General features: G+C 39.5%; 2 pseudogenes; both read left to right on the top strand.

Annotated features, from left to right (window-relative positions):
- Window positions 1–5871: 5871 nt before the first annotated feature.
- On the top strand, window positions 5872–6062 carry LOC131913084 (thioredoxin-like protein 4A; annotated as a pseudogene).
- Window positions 6063–6199: 137 nt separating this feature from the next.
- On the top strand, window positions 6200–7405 carry LOC131913720 (N-alpha-acetyltransferase 11-like; annotated as a pseudogene).
- Window positions 7406–13307: the final 5902 nt, after the last annotated feature.

The raw sequence follows: 13307 nt of genomic DNA, 5'->3' as shown, positions 1-13307 counted from the left end.
TCATAATTATATTCTGAATTTTCACTAAAATAAAAACTCCTTTACTTTGAATTTTGACATTGAGACAGAACACAGCTGTTTCTGTTATGAGCTTAATTGAATTAGTTTTACCACTCCTATGGAAGGATGTGAGATCAACAAGAGATCAACTTCCTGTTGTGGAATGTGTGTCTCTCCGAGGTGATCATGCCTACAAAAAATGTGAATTCCTCAAGGGACAGGACTATCTGTCCATCTTACTCACTACTACATTTTCAAGGCCAAAAGTAGGTCTTGGGTGGCTGAATTAATATGTCCTGGATGCATACAATAAGGGGAATAAAGAACTTTCAGGGAGTTCGTCTGAGCTGAGTGTGTAAAGGACTGTCCTGAGGCTAGCCAGGTAAGTAGGACCTAGCTACATCTTGAGGATGTTTTGAGGTTTGGTGGGTGATTGTATATTGTTCATAAGGATGCTATCCTAGTTAGCTTAATCGTTAACCTGATACAGCCTAGAGCCATCTGAGAAGTCCTCAACTGAGGAAATGCCTAGATCAGATCGGCTGCTAGTCTGCCAGGTTGTTTTGATTATCAATTAATGCAGGAGGGCCTGGACCACTCTAGGCAGCACCATCTCTAGGTAGATGGTCTTTAGATATGTAAGAAAGCTAGGTAAGTATGAATAAATGAACAAACCAGCCAGAACAGTGTTTCTCTGCAGTTTCTGCTTCAAGTTCCTACTTGAGCTCCTGCTCTGACTTCCCTCAATGGTGACCTGTCACCTGAGTGATGAAATAAGCCCTTTCCTCCCTTGAGCTGCCTTTGGCTAGGGTGTTTTATCACAGCAACAGAAAGGAAACCAGAACAGAAGCCTTGAAGTGGGACAGAGGGTGTCTGAAAACATACCTGGACGTTAGCTTGTAGCAGCATGCTTGAGTTTAACACAAAGAGGCTAATGCCATTGAAAGAACATATCGTGCCTGCCATAGGGAGCAAGCCACAGTGTCAAGGTGATAGAAAGAAGTCTTAGTGGGAAACTTCATTGGGTTGTGGGAAGCAAACAATTCAGTTACTGGTTACTGGCCAATGGGCTTAGGGCTCTGGAGGGTCTCCAGCCTGCTATCTTAACCTGAATAGATCAAATAGATCAGTAGAGCAAATACTGGCTTGTTGACTGAGCGCTTGGGTAGGGGTGGAGGTCTGGGGATGTAGACTGGGTTGGTTGGTTTGCACATTGAAAGGTATCCTTAGAGCCCAAATGAACCCTTAGCTTTCCCGCTGCCACCTGAGTCAGCTTTGTGATCGAAGATGCCAGAGGATTATACAAATGAAACCTTGGTTTGGAACTTGTTTGTTGAAGTTTTGCCTGATGAACTTTTTTTGGCAGTGCACTGGCAGAAGTAACCATAGTTGGCAGACCTAGATCAAGAGGGTCAGGCTGAGATGCCAATCCTTTGTCTAGTGTGCTTAGGTCATGGAGTTGATTTCAGTCACGCTTACGGTAACACGCTCAAAGGGTTTCTAGATAAAACAAAACAAAACAAACAAACAAACAAAAAAAACCCCCAAAACCATAGTTTCCTTGTGGGAATGATTTAGTCCTAAAAAGCCATAATCCTGAAAGGTGAAATCTTGAAAGATGAGAACCCCCAGAGATTTTTAGAAAAAAAATCTTAATCCTGGGTAATTAAAATCCCAACTGTTGAAACCCTGACACTGAAATTCTTTTAAGATTTTTTTTGTAGCTTTGACTGCAATTCTCAATGTGGGAAAAATTCCTTATAAGGGAGATATAAAAGCTAATTGTGGGGCAGGGTTAGTATGTTTTTTGGCTGTACACAGGGTAGTTGTCACTATGATTATCAATTGTCATAATTCTGCTCCTTCATTCCTTCATACACAGAGTCCTGCTTGCCAAAACAAAACAACAGCAAAAAGCTACACTTTGTCAGAAAATTAAAAGTGATTAAAAAAGAACATTCTTCACATTGGCAAATGATGGCATTCTCATCCATTTAAAAAAATTATTTTTAAAATTTGTGTAAAGTGTATGTCTGAGTTTGGGTTTGTGCATATGAGTGTCAATAAATACTTTTTGTCATTTTACGATATTTTAAAAACAAACACAAATAAAAGTGGGTCTGGGGAAAAAGCTTGGTCAATATAGTGCTTGTGGTATAAGCTTGGGGAGCTTTGTCTGAATCCTTAGCATCCATATAAAAAGTTGGGTGCAGAGGTCTGTGCCTGCAATCCCAGAGCTGAGGAGGCCGGAGGCGGGAGCTGAATCAGGCAGATGCCTGTAGTCTAGTGGTCAACCAGCCTCGCCGAATCAGAGAGCTCCAGGTTCAGTGAGAGAGCCTGTCTCGAAAAATAAGATGGAGAGCAACTGAGGAAGAGTCCAGACGTTTACCTCTGGCCCATGCACACTGCATGCATCTGTGCGCATACCCACGCAAACATGTGCACATATCATTCACATAAGCAATCCTACATACACACATAATAAAAAATGAATTAATTTTTTTCTATAATTGTAGTTTTGGGATTTTGATATTTTGGATTTTATGGTGTTTGGGATTCCATCATTCAGGATTATAGTGTTTGGGATCTTTTCAGGCAGAATTATGGATCAGACTCCATTTTCTTCTAAGATTCTGAGTTCTCAAAGATTCCACGCCTGAACTAAGTGCTCTCTGCTTTGATTTTATCATCCACCATTTAAATTTACAGTTCTTAGCAACATCATTGCAACCTCAGATGAAGCAGCATAATGAAGTGGCAGCCACACCTGGAGAAGCTGTGCTAGCCAATTTCCCACAGGAGCCAGCCAGCCTCTGGCTTTCTTTCTTCCTTTCTTCCTTCCTTCCTTCCTTCCTTCCTTCCTTTCTTTCTTTCTTTCTTTTTTCTTTCTTTCTTGTTTTTCAAGACAGGGTTTCTCTATGTAGTTTTAGTACCTGTCCTGGATCTTGCTCTGTAGACCAGGCTGGCCTTGAACTCACAGAGATCTGCCTGGCTTTGCCTCTTGAATGCTAGGATTAAAGGCATGCACCACCACCGCCCTGCCATCCTCTGGCTTTTCTAAGAGCTGTTACTGAACCCAAAAAGGTATCTTCTTTAGACACTTGCTATTTACCTACCACAGAAAAGGAGAAGGAAAGAAACCAGAATTTAGGGTCACTTATGTATACTATCATGTCATCTGCAAATAGTGAAAGTTTGACTTCTTCCTTTCCAATTTCTATCCCTTTGATCTCCTTTTGTTGTCTTATTGCTCTAGCTAGAACTTCAAGTACTGTATTGAATAAATATGGAGAGAGTGGACAGCCTTGTCTTGTTCCTGATTTTAGTGGAATCGCTTTGAGTTTCTCTTCGTTTAATTTGATGGTGGCTGTTGGCTTGCTGTAAATTGCCTTTATTATGTTTAGGTATGTTTCGTGTATTCATGATTTCTCTAAGATCTTTATCATAAAGGGGTGTTGGATTTTGTCAAAGGCTTTTTCAGCATCCAATGAGATGATCATGTGGTTTTTTTTTTCTTTCAGGATTTTGTCAAAGGCTTTTTCAGCATCTAATGAGATGATCATGTGGTTTTTTTTTTTCTTTCAGTTTGTCTATATGGTGTATTACATTGAAAGATTTTTGTATGTTGAACCATCCTTGCATCCCTGGGATGAAGCCTACTTGGTCATGGTGGATAACTTTTTTTTGATGTGTTCTTGGATTCGGTTTGCCAATATTTTGTTGAGTATTTTGGCATCAATGTTCATGAGGGAGATTGGTCTGTAATTCTCTTTCTTTGTTGCATCTTTGTGTGGTTTGGGTATCAGGGTAACTGTAACCTCATAAAATGAGTTTGGTAATGTTCCTTCTGTTTCTATTGTGTGGAACAATTTGAAGAGTATTAGAATTAGCTCTTCTTTTAAAATCTGGTAGAATTCTGCGCTGAAACCATCTGGTCCTGGGCTTCTTTTGGTTAGGAGACTTTTAATGACTATTTCCTTATGGGTTATTGGTCTGTTTAAATAGTTTATCTGGTCTTGATTTAACTTTGGTATGTGGTACCTATCCAGAAAATTGTCCATTTCTTTCAGATTTTCCAATTTTGTGGAGTACAGGTTTTTGAAGTATGACCTGATGATTCTCTGGATTTCCTCATTGTCTGTTGTTATATCTCCCTTTTCATTTCTGATTTTGTTAATTTGGATTCTCTCTCTCTCTCTCTCTCTCTTTCTCTCTCTCTGCCTTTTGGTTAATTTGAATAGGGGTTTGTCTATTTTGTTGATTTTTTTAAAGAACTAACTCTTTGTTTCATTGATTTTTTGTATTGTTCTCTTTGTTTCCATTTCATTGATTTCAGCCCTCAATTTGATTATTTCCTACAATGACATCATGAAATTTGCAGGCAAATGGATGGAACTAGAAAATATCATCCTGAGTGAGGTAACCCAGACTCAGAAGGACAAACATGGTATGTACTCACTCATAAGTGGATACTAAGATATAAAGCAAAGGACAATCAGACTGCAACCCACAGATCCAGGGAGGCTACCTAGCAGGGCCGGGATCCTAGGATGACTGTGGCTTATAATAAGTTTTGGTTTTGCCAAATCACTGGGCAAGCTTTAGTGAAACATTTCACCATTAGGATAAGAATTTGTACCATATCAAGCTCATGAAAGAAAATGCTGGCCGTACTTTCAGGAGGGGAGGCTGAAATCTTTTTAGATTATGAATTAGCCTATAGAAAAATGTCTGCTATAAATCAAACAGTGAAGGGGAAGATGAATAGGAATCTCACTTACACAACTTAAGTAAAATATAGCTCTCTGAACCGATGAAGATAGGTTTCTTCTGTATCCCAGAATCTAATCAATATTTATATGTATAATTCAGCTATTATTTGGCTTAAAAGGGCTTATTGGGAAATGTTATCATTTTTACTGTTTTCTACAGAGAAAATATTTTCCAGTTTCAAATAACCCTGGAGTCCCGAATTATAATCTGTTTTTATGTTAAAAAAAGAAACCAGTATTTATTGAGTGCTTTCCATGGGCTAGACCTTTGAATCATGCTTTAAATTTAACTTATATTTTTAAAATTTATTTTATAGGCCTTTAGTTTTAGCTGAGCTGATTAAAGAACAATACATTTAATTTATTTAGAGACAGGGTCTCACATATCTCAAGCTAACCTAGGACGTTGCCTCCATCTCTCCTATCTTATCTATGTGGTGCTGGGATCAAACTCAGGGCCTTATGCTAGGCAAACACTACTACCAACTGAGTTATATTCCAAACCCAGAGCTTGTCATGTTGTGTCATTTGGAGGAAAGATGAGGAAGTTGACTCAGAGCACAAGAGTAAGATAAGCACGTTAACTAGGCTTTCTTCTACCTGACCCCGACCCCTGTACAGATCACCTGCTACAGTCTCCTGTGAAGAGGCTTGTGGAATGGGGTGGGGATAATGCCAAGTGATACCAACTAAACTGGAAGATTTTGTCAAAGTCCAACCCCTGACACATCCACTGAAAGAAAGAGATAGAAAGCTGGCAGAGGAGAAGGGAAGCCTTTCCTGAACTGGTGAACTGTGGCCTGCCAGTGACTCAGAGTTGTTATTCAGGAACAAAAATGAGAAGTTTGAAAGTGCTGAGATAATGTGGGTAATGTTTCCAGTAAATCACTAAAGAGAGAAAAAAAAACCCTAAAATTTGAAATTATTTTCCATGCTCTAATGGTAACTGCATGAAAATAGTGTTCAATGAGTTGGAAGTGGAAGTAAGCATGTGATAATGAAAACAGATGTTTGTTAAAGTGATGAACTTGGGTTCGGACATGTGGACCCCACACAAGGCAATTCACGGTGGCTGGCTGGCTGTGTAGTCCCACTCAAGATGTCTTACATGCTCCTACATGTAAAAAATGGCTGACAGGTTGACCGGACCATCCTATCGGAAGAGGATTGTTTGGTCATCATTAGTTTGGACATGATTGGGACCTCACCGGCATGAAGGTGGACGAGGGTCTGCACAGCATTGCCAACAAGAAATGGAAGATAGTGGAAGATCTTCCTCATCTTGTGTGAGCCCTGTTTGGATATTCCTGCTGTTTTAAAGAAAATGATGTTGGTGTTGCTTGTCCTCTGTGGCAACTTTCTGCTTCTCATTCTGACAGGCTTCTACTCGCAGCCAATACGAACATCTGCTGTGCTTGGCCAGCTGACCTGACCTGATGAGCATGCAGCACTGTAACCTTCTTTGCCTTCCTGAGAACTACCAGATGACATATTATTTCTATCATGGCCTCTCTTGCCCCCAGCTCTTCCATATTGCTGAGGACAGGGATGGGAAGACCACGGGTTATGCCCTGGCCAAAATGGAAAAAGATACTGATGGTGTCTCTCATAGACATATCACCTCACTGGCTCCAAATGGTGTCTTGGCCTGATCCAGAAACTGATGGGCCTCGTGGGCCATGATGGAGAATTTCAGAGTGAAGTATGTACTCCTGAATGTCAGGAAGAACAACCAAGCAGCCTTGCATCTTTATTCCAACACTCTCATCTTCCATGTTATTGAGGTGGAGCCCAAGTGCTAGGCAGATGGAGAAGATGCATATGCTATGAAGGGAGCTCTCTCACAGAGGGCAGATGGACTGAGATAGCAATGGGTGCTGCAGAAAGGCAGATACGTGGTTCCAGGTTCCAGGGAAAACCAGGAGGCACAGGGCAGCACACTTCTTGGTTCTGAAGAGTAGCAGGCTTTCATAGACTGCCAGCCCCCAAATCAAGACATGGAGACTCATTAGTTATGAACGCTCAACCTTAGCTTAGGCTTGTTTCTTGTTATTTCTTATAACTTAATTTAACCTGTTTCTCTTTGTTTACATTTTGCCTTGGGGCTTTTTACCTTTCTTTCATTCTGTATGTCCTACTGACACTGCTTTCTCCTTGTCTGTCTGTCTGGCTACTGCCTGGCTGGCTGGCCGTGGGAGGTGTCTCCCCCTCTTTCTCCCTCATTCTCTCCCATTCTCTCTCTAGCCTAGATTCCTCCTACTACTTATTCTCTCTGCCTGCCAGCCCCGCCTATCCCTCCTCTGCCTAGCTATTGGCTGTTCAGCTTTTTATTAGACCAATCATGTGCCTTAGGCAGGCAAGGTGAAACAGCAATACATCTTTACATCATTAAACAAATGCAGCACAAACAAATGTAACACATCTTTGCCTAGTTAAACAAATGCAGCACACCTTTACATAGTTAAAGTAATGTTCTGCAACATAAACAAATATCTTTACATAGTTAAAATAATATTCCACAACACTGAAGAGCCTGCCAGCAGGAGAACATGACCAGAGATAATAGTGGCAGTGACAGCAAAGGTATCTCTGATGTCCAAGATGGCTCACAGGATTTGGAATCTACCTCCTAGAGCCTGCTTGAGCATTACAGGTCCTTGTATTTTGGCCACTTTTTTTTTTTTTTCTGAACCCTAGCTGTGCTTTGTAGTACCTGTTCTGGGGTCATTTCAAGGCTTAACAGAAACCTCCCACATGAGCTACTGTGATCATGAAGGCAAACATACAAAAGGAACCTGCTGTACAGGGGCCAGGGAAGTTTAAGGACTGCCATGGTGGTACCTTCCTTGGCTGCTACCATGTTGCATCGCATTCTGTTTGCAGCCGTCCTGCACTGGTTGTGTGCATCCTGCAGATTGTCAACTAGAATGTCAAATAGAAAGTGGGGACAACCCAGGAAGCTCCCCAGCTTTCAGCGTTTATCTGGGCATTTATTTTTGGAGTAGTCGGGGCCATCAGGCTTGTCCTCATGCCCTCTGCCACTGTCTGGTGGAAGATAATTACTCTTGGTTTCTCAGACAACTGCCCATGTCCTGCCCACCCCCTCCTTTTGAAGAAGAATGTGTCCTTTCCCAGTGGGAGGAGGCAGTAGGTGCTAGATTTTTACACAAGCAGAATTTGTAGATGGTAAGGAAAGGACAAGCAGAGATTAAATTGCAATCTCTAACCTGAAAAACTAAAAATATACAAAAGGGGAAAAGTGGTGAACTCACTGAAGCCTGTAAAAATTCTGCTACTTATGATGTTATTAGCTTCATAATAAAGTAAATAAGGAAATGTCATCTGAGAATTTGATTGCCCTTTCCTTTTCATTAAAATTATTTTCTCATTCCCTGGGAACCTATAGGCCACATCAGCCTGGGAAATACATAGGCTAATTGCAGATTTTCACTTCTCCCTCCTCTTCTCCAAATCCATCCCCTCCAACAGTCTTACCCTCAGCTCATAGTTGACACCTCTTGTGGTCCTATAAACTCTTAGAGACTGTAGAGGTCCCCCAGACTACTACATCCAGAAAAACTTTTAATCACAATCTATGGAAAAATGATATTCTATGATAAAACAAAATTTAAGCTGTATCTATCTACAAGTCCAGGCCTATAGAATATACTAGAAGGAAATCTTCAACCTAAAGAGGTTAACCATACCCAAGATAATACAGGGAATAAATAACTCCAGACCAGCAAAACAAATCTGGGAAAACACACACACACACACACACACACACACACACACACACACACACACATGCGTGTGCGCACACACACACCTCTACCTCTCACACCACCACCACAACAAAATAACAGCAATCAATAAACACTGCTCATTGATAACTCTCAATTTCTTCCCAAGGACACTTATTAACAGAATGGATACGAAAACAGGCTCCATTCTTCTGCTGCATCCAAGAAACACACCTTAACATCTAGGATATAAATCACCTCAGGGTAAAAGGTTGGAAAAGAATATTCTAAGCAAATGGATCCAAGAAGCAAGCTGGTGTAGCCATTTTAATATTTGACAAAATAGACTTCAAACAAAACTAATCAGAAGAGATAGGAAAAGACACTATTATACTCATTAAAGGAAAAATCTATCAAGAGGAGGACATTGAATTCTTAACATCTGTGTACCAAATGCAAGGCATCCAATTTCACAAAAGAAACACTACTAAAGCTAACCTCACATATTGACCCTCACATACTGATTTGGGAGACTTCAGTACCCTACTCTCACCAGAGATAGGTCATCCAGACAAAAACTGATCAGAGAAAATGCTAGAGATAACTGATATCATAAACCAAATAGACCTTACAAATACTGACAGAACATTTCATCCAAACACACACAAAATATACCTTCTTCTCAGCTCATGGAGCTTTCTCCAATATTGACCACATACTTGGACATAAGCACACAACAGACACAAGAAAATCAAAATAACACCTTGTATCTTATTTGACCATCACAGATTGAAGCTGATATCAACAACAGAAACAACAGAAAACTCATAAATGCATGGACTCTGAACAACTCATTAATGAATGAAATATAGGTCAAGACAGAAATGAAAGACTTTCTGGAGTTGAATGAAAATGCAACATACCTAAATGTATGGGACACAATGAATGTGGTTCTAAGAGGCAAGTTTATAGCACTAAACGCCTACATAAAAATAATTGGAAGGATCTCATACTAGTCTTAGCAGCACACCAGAAAGCTCTAGACCAAAAAGAAGAAGCCCCACCCAAAAGGAATAGACGTCAAGAAATAATCAATCTCAGGGTTGAAATCAATAAAATAGAAACAAACAAACAAACTCAACCAAACAAAAAAGAATACACAGAATCAATGAAACAAAGTTTTTTTTTTTGAGAAAATCAGTAAGATTGACAAAGCCTTATAGAAATTAACCCCTAGTGAAATAGAAGCAGCCATTAAAAGTTTCCTAACAACAACAACAACAAAAAGCCCATGGCCAGATGGTTTTAGCACAGAATTCTACCAAACTTTCAAAGAAGAGTTAATACCAATACTCAAATTATTTCACGAAACAGAAAGAGAAGGAACATTGACCAATTCATTTTATAAGACCATAGTTACACTGATACCTAAACCACATGAGCAATGGCTGGAATGGAGTCTTGTGTGAGGAGAGTTCTAAGTTCTTGTGAGAAAACTCCAAGTAAAGAAGACAATTGTCTTGTGACCTCAGTTTTTTCAGAACATGGAATTGTTCTTGGAATGTGTTTTTTGCCCCCCCGCCCCAGATGTAGTCGGTAAGAGTGGGCTTACTTTTTTCATTGCAACTAGCTATTATTTGTTTATATGCCTCTATGGAAAAACATATTTTGCCATATGCAACCTGCCATTGTGATTATATACATCTTGAATTCATGAGAACTTTACTCATATGACTTTTCCTAACTCAGAGTATAATTGTCCAATGCTCTGAATAAAGTTGGTTATTGCATGAGACCTTAGTCCGAGTCACTTTTAGGCTTCGTTCTCCCAGGTTCCACCACCTTTAGAGTGGTAAACAAAGATCCAACAAAGAAAAAGAATTACAGACCAATTTCCCTTATGAACACAGATGCAAAAATCTCAATAAAATACTTGGAAACTGAAAACAAGAACACATGAAAAAGATGATCTTCAATGATCAAGTAGGTTTCATCCCAGATGTGCAGTGATGGTTCAATATACATAAACTAATAAATGTAACCCACCATATAAAGTGAAAGACAAAAGCCACATGATCATTTCATCAGATACAGAAAAAGCCCTTGTCAAAAATCCACCATCCCTTCATAATAAACGTCCTGGAGAGATTAGGGACACAAGGGACATATCTCAACATAAAAAAGGCAGTTTCCAGCAGGTGCATAGCCAACATCAATGGAGAGAAACTTAAATGGAGAGAAACTCAAAGCAATTCCACTGAAACAAAGAACAAGACAAGCTTGTTCACACTCTCCATACTTACTAAATATAGTACTTGATATAGTACTTAGCTAGAGAAATAAGACAACTGAAGGAACTCAAGGGGGATATAAAGTGGAAAGGAAGAAGTCAAAGCATCTTCATTTACAGATGATATGGTAGTATACACAAGTGACCATAAAGATTCTACCATAAAACTCCTACAGCAAATAAACACCTTCAGCAAAGTGGCTGGCTACAAAATTAACTCATAGAAATCAGTAGCTTTCCTATGTACAAATGACAAATAGACTGAGAATGAAATCAGGAAAACAACACCTCAAAAATATCAAATATCTTTGGTAATGCTAACCACGCAACTGAAAGACTTGTATGGTAAAAAGGTTAAGAAGAAAGCAATTGAAGACAATGGAAAGACCTCCCATGGATTGATAGGATTAATACAGTAAGAATGAATGTTCTACCAAAAGCAAACTACAGATTCAATGCAATCTCCGTCAAAATTCCAACACAATTCTTCACAGATCTTGAAAGGAACATTTTCAAATTTTCAGCTTCATGTGGAAACACAAAAAACTCAGGATAGAAAAAAAAGAAAAGGAAAGAAACAGAAAATAAAAATCCTGAATAATAAAAGAACTGCTAGAGGTATCACTATCTCTGACCTCAAATTGTACTACAGAGCTATAGTAATAAAAACAACGTGGTGTTGGCACAAAACAGACACATTGATCAAAGGAATCATATTGAAGATCTAGGTATAAACACACACCAAAGACACCTGATTTTTGAAAAAAAAAAAAGCCAGAAATGCACAATGGAAAAAAGAAACCATCTTCATTAAATGGTGCTGGATGGCTGTATGTAGAAAAATCCAAATAGATCCACATCTATCACCCCACACAAAACTCAACTCCAAATGGATTGAAGACCTCAACATAGAACCAGATACATTGAACATGATAGAAGAGAAAGTAGGGAACAGCCTTGACCTCATTGGCACAGGAAAAGACTTTCTGAACAGAACACCAATAGGTCATGCACTAAGAACAACAATTAATAAATGGGACCTCTGAGGCTGGAGAGATGGCTCAGCTGTTGAGAGCACTGTCTGCTCTTCTACAGAACCTGGGTTCAATTCCCAGAACCCACAAGGCTGTTGTTTGTTTTTGCTCTTTTGGGAGGCCCGCCATCCAGCTCTTAAATAAATCACATGAGGAGGCTTATACTTAATTATAAATGCCTGGCCTTAGCTTGGCTTATTTCTAGATAGCTTTTCTTAACTTAAATTATCCCATTTATCTTTTGCCTCTGAGCTTTTCCTTTTCTATTCTTGTTTACCTTTCTTTGTTTCTTACTCGGTGACCTGTTGTATAGCTGGGTGGCTGGCCCTTAGAGTCCTCCTCCTTCTCCGGTTACTCCCTTTGCTCCTCCCAGTTTTCTCCTTCTATATATTCTCTCTGCCTGCCAGCTCCACCTATTCTTTCTCCTGCCTTGCTATTGGCCACTTAGTTCTTTATTATATCATCAGGTGTTTTAGACAGGCACAGTAACACAGCTTCACAGAGTTAAACAAATGCAACACAAGCAAAAGTAACACACCTTAAAGTAATATTCCCCAACAGGTGGCAGCTCACACTTGTCTTAGTTCCAGAGCTTCTGACACTCTCATGTGGATGTACATGCAGGCAAAACATCAATGAACATAAAATAAAAACAAATTATTAATAAATAAAACCTCATGAAACTGAAAAGCTTCTGCATGACAAAGGACACCATCATTAGGACAAAGAAGCATTCTACAGAATGGGAAAGCATTTTACCAACTGCACATCTGATCAAGGATTAATATCCAAAATATATGAAGAGCTACAAATAAACTAGATATCAAGAAAACAAATAACCCTATTAAAATTGGAGTACATCTCTAAACAGAGAGTTCTCAAAAGAAGAAACTCAAATGGCTGAGAAACACTTAAAGAAATGTTCAGCATCCTTAGTCATCGGGGAAATGCAAATCAAAACTACTTTGAGATTTCATCTGTACCACTCAGAATGGTTAAGGCCAGTAAAACAAAGGACAGCTCATGCTGTGGAGGATGTGAGGGGAACACTCATCATTGCTGGTGAGACTGCAAACTTGTGCAATCAATCTGGAATCAGTGTGGCAGTTCCTTAGGAAGCTGGGAATTAAGATCCAGCCATTCCATTGTTGGCCATATACCCAAAGGATGTTTTACCCTACTCCAGAGCTGCTTGCTCAAGCATGTTCCTTGCTGTTCTATTCATAATAGCCAGAAGTTGGAAACAACCTAGGTGTCCCTCATCAGACAAATGAATAAAGAAAATGTGGTACATTTATACAATGGAATTTTACCTAGACGCTAAAAAATGAAATCATGAAATTTACAGGGAAATGGATGGAATTAGAAAAAAGTCATCCTAGTAAGGTAACCCGGACACAGAAAGACAAATATGGTATATATTAACTTATATGTGGATATTAGCTGTTAAGTCAGTGATAAGCAATCT

The sequence above is a fragment of the Peromyscus eremicus genome, chromosome 6 (genome assembly GCF_949786415.1).
Source record: "Peromyscus eremicus chromosome 6, PerEre_H2_v1, whole genome shotgun sequence".
Classification (NCBI taxonomy): domain Eukaryota; kingdom Metazoa; phylum Chordata; class Mammalia; order Rodentia; family Cricetidae; genus Peromyscus; species Peromyscus eremicus.
Note: the sequence above shows the minus strand (reverse complement) of the source record. Positions and strands in the feature narration are given on the sequence as shown.